Here is a 10470-nt window from a genome sequence, read left to right on the forward strand (position 1 = left end):
TTTTTGCTTATGTGGTGCTGAGGAATCGAACCCAGGGCCTCATGCATGCAAGGCAAGCACTCTACCACTGAGCCACCTTCCCAGCCCCAAGAACTTTTTCTAAGTCATCTGTAAAGATAAGTCCTTTCTATTCTGTTTGAAAGTACCAAGACATTAACAGTAACTATATGAAATTAAAATGTTAGCTATCTAACCCATTGTCCTGAAAGAGCAAAATTACCCTCAACCCTAAGCACTTTCCTAGAAGGCCTGCTCCAAAATATTTATTTAGATTTTATTGACCACAAACTTAATGAAATGACATAGCTAACTGAGAAGCATAGTATTTCAGTTAAACACACTGCCACCATAAATAAATTACTGGGCAGCCTCAGTACAAGTTCAGACCAGATAAACTTAGTTCAACAGAGAATTGGTGGGTCCAAAGAAATAAGAGTTAAGTATTGTATTGAATTCATAACCAAAAATTTTAACTTGAGCCAAGCAAACATGTTTATCTAAATTAAAGCAAACACTTTCAACAAAACTGTCAAGGTCAGATTTGGAAACAAAACTGCCTACTCTTTCTTCCCCTTTCATCTCTTTATCCTCTCTGCAAGTTTGATTTTGATATTCCAAAGAATGTCTATATTTAAATTGTGTGGCTAAGTAGGCTTTCTTTATGTTGCTAATTTTAAAAGGAAAAATATTTCATCTTCTTTCAGATACCTTTATATGTTTAGGATGTTGAGGGTTTTTTCTTTTTATATTCTGTTGGGGGGGGGTGGGCAGGGTAGTGCCAGTGATAGGTCTTGAACCCAGGGCCTCTTGCTGTTATTTACCTTTTTCCACTCAACAACTTCATCTCTGGTCTTTTACTGGTTAAGACAAAAAAATCTCTGAGGTTGTCTGCCCTGGCTGACATCAAAACATAATCTTCATATCTCAATCTTCTTAGTAGCTAGTATTACAAGTGTGAGACACTAACTTAATGTATTGTACGTTCATACCTCTGTTTCCAAGCCTCTAGTGAATAGCAAAGTTTCTCTACTTACTGCCTTTTTTATTTAAGGATCTTTATAACCAGGATTTAAACATTTCCAAACTGGCATGTTTTTCCTTCACTCACCCAAGGTTCTATCCAAATTTGTTCCTTTTACCTGCCTAACTTTCCCACTCCCTTCCTTTGTTCCTATTGCTTTGGGCTTCTAACTGTAAATCTTCCATTTCCACCTAGAAAAAGCACATGCTCCAATAATGCCAAGAACTGCCATGATCAGTGCCACCCAACCTTGTTTCTCTTCCTTCTCATTTGAATAACAATGGTGCTCTAAAGGGAGGGCACTCGGGTGTGTAAACTTGGTGTACAATAGGAACACAATGGTTTTTGAAAGAGCCATCTGGACACAAATTCTGATCCTACAGAAATTGCTTAGGCTGGGAATGTGGCTTAATGGTAGAGTGCTTGCCTAGTATGCATGAAGCCCTGGGTTCAATTCCTCAGTACCACAGAAGCAGAAAAAGCCAGAAGTGGCACTGTGGCTCAAGTGGTAGAGTGCTAGCCTTTAGCAAAAGAAACCCAGGGACAGTGCCTAAGCCCTAAATTCAAGCCCCAAGATTGGAAAAAAAAAAATGCTTAATTTATGTGAAACAAAGAAAGTATCTGCTTACAGGCTTAACGTGAAAAAAAAAAAGATAGTAAATATTAAGCCTGACAAAAGTAAGCATTCAATGTTCTTGATTAAATCAATGAATAATATATGGCTTTGTGCTGAGCTATACTTAGTGTTACAAATTCTCTCTCTCTCTCTCTCTCTCTCTCTCTTTGTCCCCCTCCTGGGTCTTGAGCTCAGGGCCTTGGCACTGACCCTGAGCTTTTGTGTTCAAGGCTAGTGTTCTACCACTTGAGCCACAGCTCCACTTCCACCTTTTGGGTAATTATTTGGAGATAAGACTCACAGACTTTTCTGCCTAGCCTTGCTTTGAACCTCAGTTCTCAGATCTCAACCTCCTGAGTAGCTAGGATCATAGGTGTGATCTGTAATTTGCAAATTCTGGGAATAATCACTGTGTTTTTCCCCCCATAAGATGTCATTAGACGTTTTAAAAGAAAATTAATGAAAATAAAATAGCTTGACATAATTGAAAACCACAATGGTAAAGAGAAAATACTTCAAGCATATGTTTAACTTTTTTTTTTTTTTTTTTTTTTGCCATTCGTGAGGTCTATACTTGGGCCTGGGCACTGTCCCTCAGCTCTTCAGTTCAAGGCTAGCACTCTACCACTTGAACCACAACTCCATTTCTGGCTTTTTTTTTTCTGCTTATGTGGTGCTGAGGAATCAAACCCGGGGCCTCATGCATGCAAGGCAAGCACTCTATCATTGAGCTACCTTCCCAGCCCCACATGTTTAACTTTTAAGATGTCTTCATAAACTTTCAGCAACAACTATAACCTGAAAAACTGCAGAAATACACAGATCTCTTTGCAATTGGTTAGGAGAAAAGAGAGACTTTTCTCACTTCTAATTTTATCATCAGAAGTATAGTTTTGTGGGGTGCCAGTGCCTCATGCCTGTGATCCTAGCTACTCAGGAGGCTAAGATCTGAGGATTATGGTTCAAAGCCAGACCAGACAGGAAAGTCCTTAAGACTCTTAACACCAAAAAAACTGCCAAAGATAGTTCAAGTGGTAGAGCACTAACCTTCAGCAAAAAAAGTTCAGGGACAGAACCCAGGCCCTGGGTTCAAGCCCCTGGGCTGACACAAAAAATGTAGCTGGGTGCTGGTACCTCATGCCTGTAATCCTAGCTGCTCAGAAGAATAGAGCTAAGGATCATGGTTCAAAGCCAGTCTGGGCAGAAAAGTCCATGAGACTTTTATCTCCAATAAACTACTCAGAAAAGGCCAGAAGTGGCACTGTGGCTCAAGTGGGAGAACTCTAGCCTTGAATGAAAGAAGCTAAAGGAGTTCAAGCCTCGGGATCAACAGAAAAGAAAAAAAAAAAGAGTATAGTTTTGCTACCTGTGACAAATTTCATGTCTCAGCTTTCTTATCTACCAAAAGTGAAGTAGCAAAAAGAGAACATTGCATGTTTAAAATAAATATAAGCAAAGGAAGATAATATGAGAAAGAATAAGTAGCAAAACTGCTAAGTATTACATAAATTTTTCGATTTTGTTACTCAAATAACAAAATCTGTCTGGCTGCTGTGAGGCAGTTCAGTGTCAGAAGGCTTGCTTAGCATGCATAAGACCCTAGGTTTGATCCTTCACATGACAAAAAAAAAAAAAAAATCCCAAACAAAAGTCTCTTTTGGTTCACTTCTTGTCAGGAGATTTCTTCATTATCAGATTTAATGCCTTGTTTTAAGATAGTATACCCTAGTCAGTTCCCAGGATCAACCTACCCTCTTATTGTCCTTTTCCCTGCCTTCCTTCAACAGGGTTACATTTACCACTGTTTAATCAATTAAGTTAATGTTTTCACCTGATTAACTCTTGGTGGATAGAAGGAGATTATATGCTAATGATTAGGATGATTCACATAACTGCCTTAACAAAAATCCCAAGCATTACTGTACTAGTCTGCTAAAAAGTTAGGAAAAGATGTGCTCGTCTGTGTTTCTTGCTCTTGTTTTCCAGGCAAGCACAACTCAGAGGTTGGAATCACCAAAGTTTAAATGGCATCACATCAGGACTTAAACTGACCTGAGTCAATTGAACTAGAGTCAATTGCTATAGCGAGGATGAGAACTTTCTTTGACATTCCAAGTTTACAAAACAATGTAGATGTTCAACCTTTGGATCTCTTTTTTTATATTACTATATGATTTGAAATTAGCATAGCAATACACGCAATAGAGAAGTAGAAGAAATACTTTCAAACAAATAAAAAGGGACTGGGAAGGTGGCTTAATGCTTGCCTTGCAAGCATGAGGCCCTGGGTTCCATTCCTCAGCACCACATAAGCAGAAAAAGGCAGGAAATGGTGCCGTGGCTCAAATGGACAAAAAAAAAAAGATATTACAAGCCTGAAACTAGTGATTCACATCTGTAATCCTAGTTGCTCAAGAGACTAGGATCTGAGGGATCCAAGTTTGAAGCAAACCTAGGCAAATGAATCTGGGAGGCCCAGAGTTCAAACTCTAGTACTGCGCTCCCCCCCTGGGGGTGGGGGGAACCAAATATAGGTGTTTTTACTCATGTGTGGAATGTAGACTTAACATCATGATGATGGTACACTATATATATCTATAGAATTATAACAAATCCCCTTGTACTATTATTAATGAATGCTAATAAAAGCAGTAAAAACAAAAAGAGAGATTTGGAAGGTTTCTCTGTGTGTGTGTGTGTGTATGTGTGTGTGTGTGTGTGTGTGTGTGTATTCTTGGATGATATATTAATTAGAGAACAAAGAAAGGTTTTGTTGGTTTGTTTTAAACTAACACCATATCTTTTTTTTGGGGGGGGGGGTCTGGTCGTAGGGGCTGAACTCTGGGCCTGGGCGCTGTCCCTCAGCCCTTTAGCTCAAGGCTAGCGCTCTACCACTTGAGCCACAGCACCACTTCCAGCTTTCTTTTTCTTTTGCTTATGTGGTGCTGAGGAGGAATCGAATCCAGGGCCTCATGCATGCAAGGCAAGCGCTCTACCACTGAGCCACCTTCCCAGCCCCCAACTAACACCATATCTATACAAAACAAATTCATTGAACTTTTATCATCATTTAAGGAATTATGCTCTTTTCTATAACAGGCTTATTATGTATGCTCTTCTCAGAATTATATATCACTTCTTTAAGTTTTCTATATTGGTGTCCCATTCCTCAACAATAGCTAGAATAGAAAAATATTTCTACTATTTCACATATCTGAACTTCTTATTTTTCATATATAATAATACATTTTCCTATATTTACAGTTGCTGTTTGTTCCTACTTACCAATTTAACTATTTTAAGTAAACAAGCCAACCAAGCCTTTATTTCTTCACAGCTTTATGAAATGTAGCAAATCTTTTGATATGAACATAGAGCCTCTCTTTCACTAAAATGAGTCATGATTATCACACATTTGAATTTGTGTTCTTTGGTTAACCTTTTCACTTTTTTCTTTTAGTCAAGCTGAACTGACAAGTTAGAATTCTGTCTTGAGAATGATGTAATTTAAGAGAACCCTTACACAAAACTGTTTTTCCCTTGTATATGATCACGCCTGAAAACTCACCATGAGGATTCAATTCTATGAAAACAAAAACTTCTAAACTATCCTACATCATCTTAAATTAGTAAGTTGCAATATCTGCTCTATGAAACACTTTCTTTGTGAGATTGGCAGGGTATTGAGAAAGGGAAGATTCTGTGCTTAAAACATGAAATGCTATACACTACATTTTTTTCTCTTGTTTTCTAGGGAGTTTTCTCACAATACTTGTAACTTGCACAAGAATATTATAATATCCTATTAAAATACCATGTTTAACTTATTGTTTTTTCAAATATATGGAAGGTAGAAACCTATTAACATTCATAAATGTCCTAGCAGACCAGTGCTCTTTGGAGAGTACTAAAACTATCCCCAACACAGTCTTGGTGTACAATTATTCATAGTAAGAAATCTTACATCATTGAAAATATAGCTCAAGTCTCTGGTTTTTCAGATTAAAAAAACCTGTAACAGTTAAATGACTTGGCTTAAATAATAAAGCAAGATTAGAACCTACATTTTATTTTCTGATTTGTGGGAACTCAAATACAGTGCCGTAATTCTCCAATTGAAGTACATAACTTATTTGATCCAAAGTGCTACAGAACTTTAGTGAACTTAACTGTAGTGAACAGAACTATAGTGAACTTTACTTGGGTTACTATCTTATGTTTGTGATCCTGTAAGATATGAAAGAGGAAGACATAAGGGATTCTTGTGGGGTGTGTGTGTGTGTGTGTGTGTGTGTGTGTGTATGTGTGTAGTAAAAATGGGATCAATAGATAATACTGTGAAATTCATTTTTTCATTCAATCTTTATATTTACACATATATGGATACATGTATATACGTATATACATATGCATATATATGTATGTATGTATAATTTGTGTAGGTGTGTGCACATGTGCACTGGAACTAGAGCTTGAAATCAGGGCCTCACACATTTGCTTAAATTTTTTTACCCAAGGCTTGTGCTCTATCACTTGAGCCACACCTCCACTTCCAACTTTTTGCTGGTTAAATAAAGGACAGAGTCTCTCAGATTTGTTTGTCCTGATTGTCTTCAAACGTCAATCCTCAGATCTTAGCCTCCTGAATAGTTAGGATAATAGAAGTGAGCCACTGATGCACAACTTATTAATATATTATTGAGGAGAAGGATTTGTTCTCAATCTTAATGAATCCAATATTTTAATAGCAAATATTTTGTAATCTCTTATTTTTCTGGCCCAGCACGCACACACACACACACACACACACACACACACACAAATACATATAAGCAATTTACTTAAAAAATAGGTTAGCTGCAATACATAGGATAATTAAAAGCAAATAACTTTGTTATAAAATAATTTAATGAAATGCTCAGGAAATACTGCATTAGAAAGCAAATACAGCCTTGAGAAAAAAGCTCAGAGACAGTGGCCACACCCTGAGTTCAAGCCCCAGGACCGGCACAAAAACATAAGATAAGAAAAGGAGGGCTGGAAAGGTGGCTCAGTGGTAGAGCCTTGCATGCTCGAGGCCCTGGGTTCGATTCCTCAGCACCACATAAACAAAAAGAAAAAAGCCGGAAGTGGCGCTGTGGCTCAAGTGGTAGAGCGCTAGCCTTGAGCTGAAGGGCTGAGGGACAGCGCCCAGGCCCAGAGTTCAGGCCCCATGACCGGACCCCCAAAAAAAAAGAAAGAAAGAAAAGGAAAGCAAATACATTAAATGCTTGTATACACATTTAGTTTTCATATAAATCCCATGAAAACCAGAGCAGACTGATACCCAGATGTGTTGATGTGTCATAGAAGTGGCATGCAACTTCTGAAATGGCAAACTACTCTTGGTAAAATTCCAGGCAAAAGAGTACATTTTTTTTGAATTTACATAATAGCTACATTTGTAGAAAATTTATGTTTAAGCCATAAACACTATTCCAAACCTCCAAATGGTCTAAAGATAAATGAAGTTGGTTCAAAGTTCAGATGGTTACAAGCAGGTTTTTCCTGTTTTTCCAGGGGGTCATTAGTGTTCTTTGCTTTAGGGTTTGAGTATTTTTTGCTTCTTATTTTTTAGTAGTAGAGATTTAACCCAAGGCTCTTCAATGCTAGGCATTGCTATACCACTGAGCTATACTGCCACTTCTCAGAGAGATACTTGAAATTTGTGTAGGATGAATTCTACTACGTGCTTTTCTTAGAGTTTTAAGACCCTAAGTTATCTTTCAATTATCACTTTCCTATTCCCCTTTCTCCCTTGGTTGCTATATCTAAAAGCCTTTCCTGTCAACATTCAGAATCTATTACATGCAATATTTTATAAATGATACAATATTTTTAAAAATACCCATGTGTGTGTGTGTGTGTGCGTGTGCATGTTCGCGCGCGCTTCAACTCAGATCTCTTGCCTACCCTGATGGTAGGCAAACTACCATGTGAGTTATACCTCCAGTCCAGCTCTTTTACTGGAGAATTCAAAGTGATGTCTCAGGATCTATCTAGTCAGGCTGGCTTTGAACCTCAATCCTCAATCTCAGCCTCCTGAGAAGCACGACTAGTGTATACCGCAGCTACTCGGCTCCTCACATTTTCTTTTTTTTTTTTCTTTCGTAAGATTATTTGATTTAATATAGCACTACTAAATTGCCAACTACTGATTAAATTAAAGGATACAAACTTCTTAAATCACTGAGTAATAATGATAGAATCCAGTTATTAAGAGCTTATGTTTCTCAAGCATTTTCCTTGCATTTTCCTATGTAGCTTTTACCATCTAAGGTATTATTATTATTGTTATTATTATTACTTTTTCCACATTATTCAAATAAGAAACCTCAGGCTCAAAGGATGTCAACTAACTTTCTGCAAGAAAGCAAAGATCCAAGCCAGGTCTTCTTGATGTTGAAATTGATAACAATTGGGGGGGGGTGGAAAAGGGGGGGGAGAAGATGGGAAGGGATGGGAAGGGGAAACAAAGGAGGAGGCTACAATGTTTGATAAGAAATGTACTCATTATCTTGCCCATGTAATTGTAACCCCTCTGTACAACATTTTCACACACAAAAAAGAAATTGATAACAAGATATTGCTGAATACAGTTTTTATTCCTTCTTAGAGCAGCCAGTCTCTTTCTGTTCATACTCTTCTTACCATCTGATATAGTTTTCCTTTGTCCATTCCTTTCCTTTTTGATCTTAGTGGAACAATTCTTTTCTGGAAACAGATGAGACTGTTCCCTCCCCCTCCCCCCCTTTTCCCTCCCTTTTAAAGTAGGATCTGTACCACATTTGGATCTGCTACAATTGGTTCTAATTAATGTCCTTAGCCTAAGGCTGTCTCTGAATGAATGACTCAATATAACTGAGAAAATTCAATTTTTAAAGGAGCTTGAGAATTTTTAACCTGAACCAACATGCCTAGGGAGTCTGCTGTTTCATATTCATTAATTTTTTTTTCTTCACCAAGTAGTCACTCTTTCACCTTCATTGTTACCACCTGAAAATATTACTTCCCATGGTACAGTGGTGTTTTTTATTTTTCTCTCCACTGTTAATACTGAAGCAGAGTGAAATGTTTGTCACTGTGTTTTCTTCAGTGATTCATTGTAATGCATAAACACAGTAAATTCATAGTAACTATCTGTTGAGTGATTTACATGAAAGTGACTACAATCTAATTTAGTCCCAAAACTCTATGTTTAAGTGAATAGTCTTTGCTATAGTTTATGCTGGAAAGTTTCCCAAAGGCTCACCTGTTAAAAGCGTGGCCACCAGCTTGGCATTAATGGGAGGGGGTGGAAGGTCTTCAGGTCAAGGTGCACATGAGCTCAATTGGGATTGTGGGGAAGTGGAAGTGTAGCTCAGTGGTAGAGCACATGCTGAGGACCAAGTGTTAGGCCCTGAGTTGAACAATTCCCAGAAACCATAGCTAACAACGAAGGGGATTATGAAGAACTATTTCCTTTCTTTTTCTTTCACCATCCAAGGGTGAGGTCAGAGTTTTCGTTCTGCCCTGTGCTCCTACTAAAACATGCTGTCTTGTACACAAACAACTGGTCATGGACTGAACTCTCCAAAACTATGAGCCATAATAAATCTTTGATCTTTATAAGTTGATTGTTTCAGGTATGTTATAGTAATGAAAAGCTAACTAACACAGTTCTTCACTTAGACCCTTAATGTTTTCTTGTCCACACATGTACAATGAGCATAATAACTTATAGTTTGTAGGGTTGTAAAGATTCAATAAGGTAAGATCTTTCTCTCTCTTTTTTTGCCAATGGTTTTAAGAGTTTTAAGAGTGTGAAAACTTGATTTGACTATAGTGTTCAAAGGTAGGGGTTTTAAAAAGTGAGTAAGTTGTTAAGGTGAAATCTCCAAGATTGAATTCTGATGGCCTTTTTTTCCCTCCCCCCATCCTGGGGCTTGAACTCAGGGCCTGGGTGCTGTCCTTGAGACTCTTTGTGCTCAAGGCTAGTACTCTACTACTTGAGCCATAGCACCACTTCAGCATTTTATGAGATTCTAATCTCAGGGACTTTTCTGCCCAGGCTGGCTTTGAACTCAGCTCTCAGCCTCCTGAGTAGCTAGGATTATAAGTGTGAGTCACCGGTGCCCAGCTAAAAGGTGGGTGTTTTTGTTTGTTTTGGTGCCAGTCCTGGGGCTTGAGCTTAGGGCTTGGGCACTGTCCCTGAGCTTTTCTGCTCAAGGCTAATACTCTACCACTTGAGCCACAGCTCTACTTCCTTCCTGGTAGCTTTATAAAAAGAAGAGAGATCACAAAGATACTTAAGACTTCCTGGGTAGTGTGGTGTAGCCAGGAGGACTCTTGCTGTGAAATACTCTATGAATTTTTAGCTTTCATAACCATTAACTAAACCAGTCTCTTTTCTTAATAAAGTTGTCCTGTCTCAAGTATCTGGATAAAGCAATAAAAAGCTGATCATATAAAGGCTTTGTATGTAATGCAAATTTTGTACCTGTTTTCAATATGGCTTCTTTCTTTATATCTAATCAACTACTCCTGTTAACCCTACCTCCTCAATATCCTAACCAGCCTTCCTCTTTATCTTCATTATCACTGTCAGATTCTTTTCAGCATCTTTTCACTAGCCTAGCAGTAGGCCTCCTCACTGGTCTCAGTTCAAGTCTCACTGTATATACATAGCCCAGAATAGTCATGATAGTAAAGAAATTTTCTCTCTTTCCCTTTTTTTTTTTTTTTTGGTTGGACATGGGGCTTGAACTCTGGGCCTGGGCGCTGTCCCTCAGCTCTTCAGCTCAAGGTTAGCACT

Source organism: Dipodomys ordii, unplaced genomic scaffold (assembly GCF_000151885.1).
Source record: "Dipodomys ordii isolate 6190 unplaced genomic scaffold, Dord_2.0 Scaffold49, whole genome shotgun sequence".
In the NCBI taxonomy this organism is placed as follows: Eukaryota; Metazoa; Chordata; class Mammalia; order Rodentia; family Heteromyidae; genus Dipodomys; species Dipodomys ordii.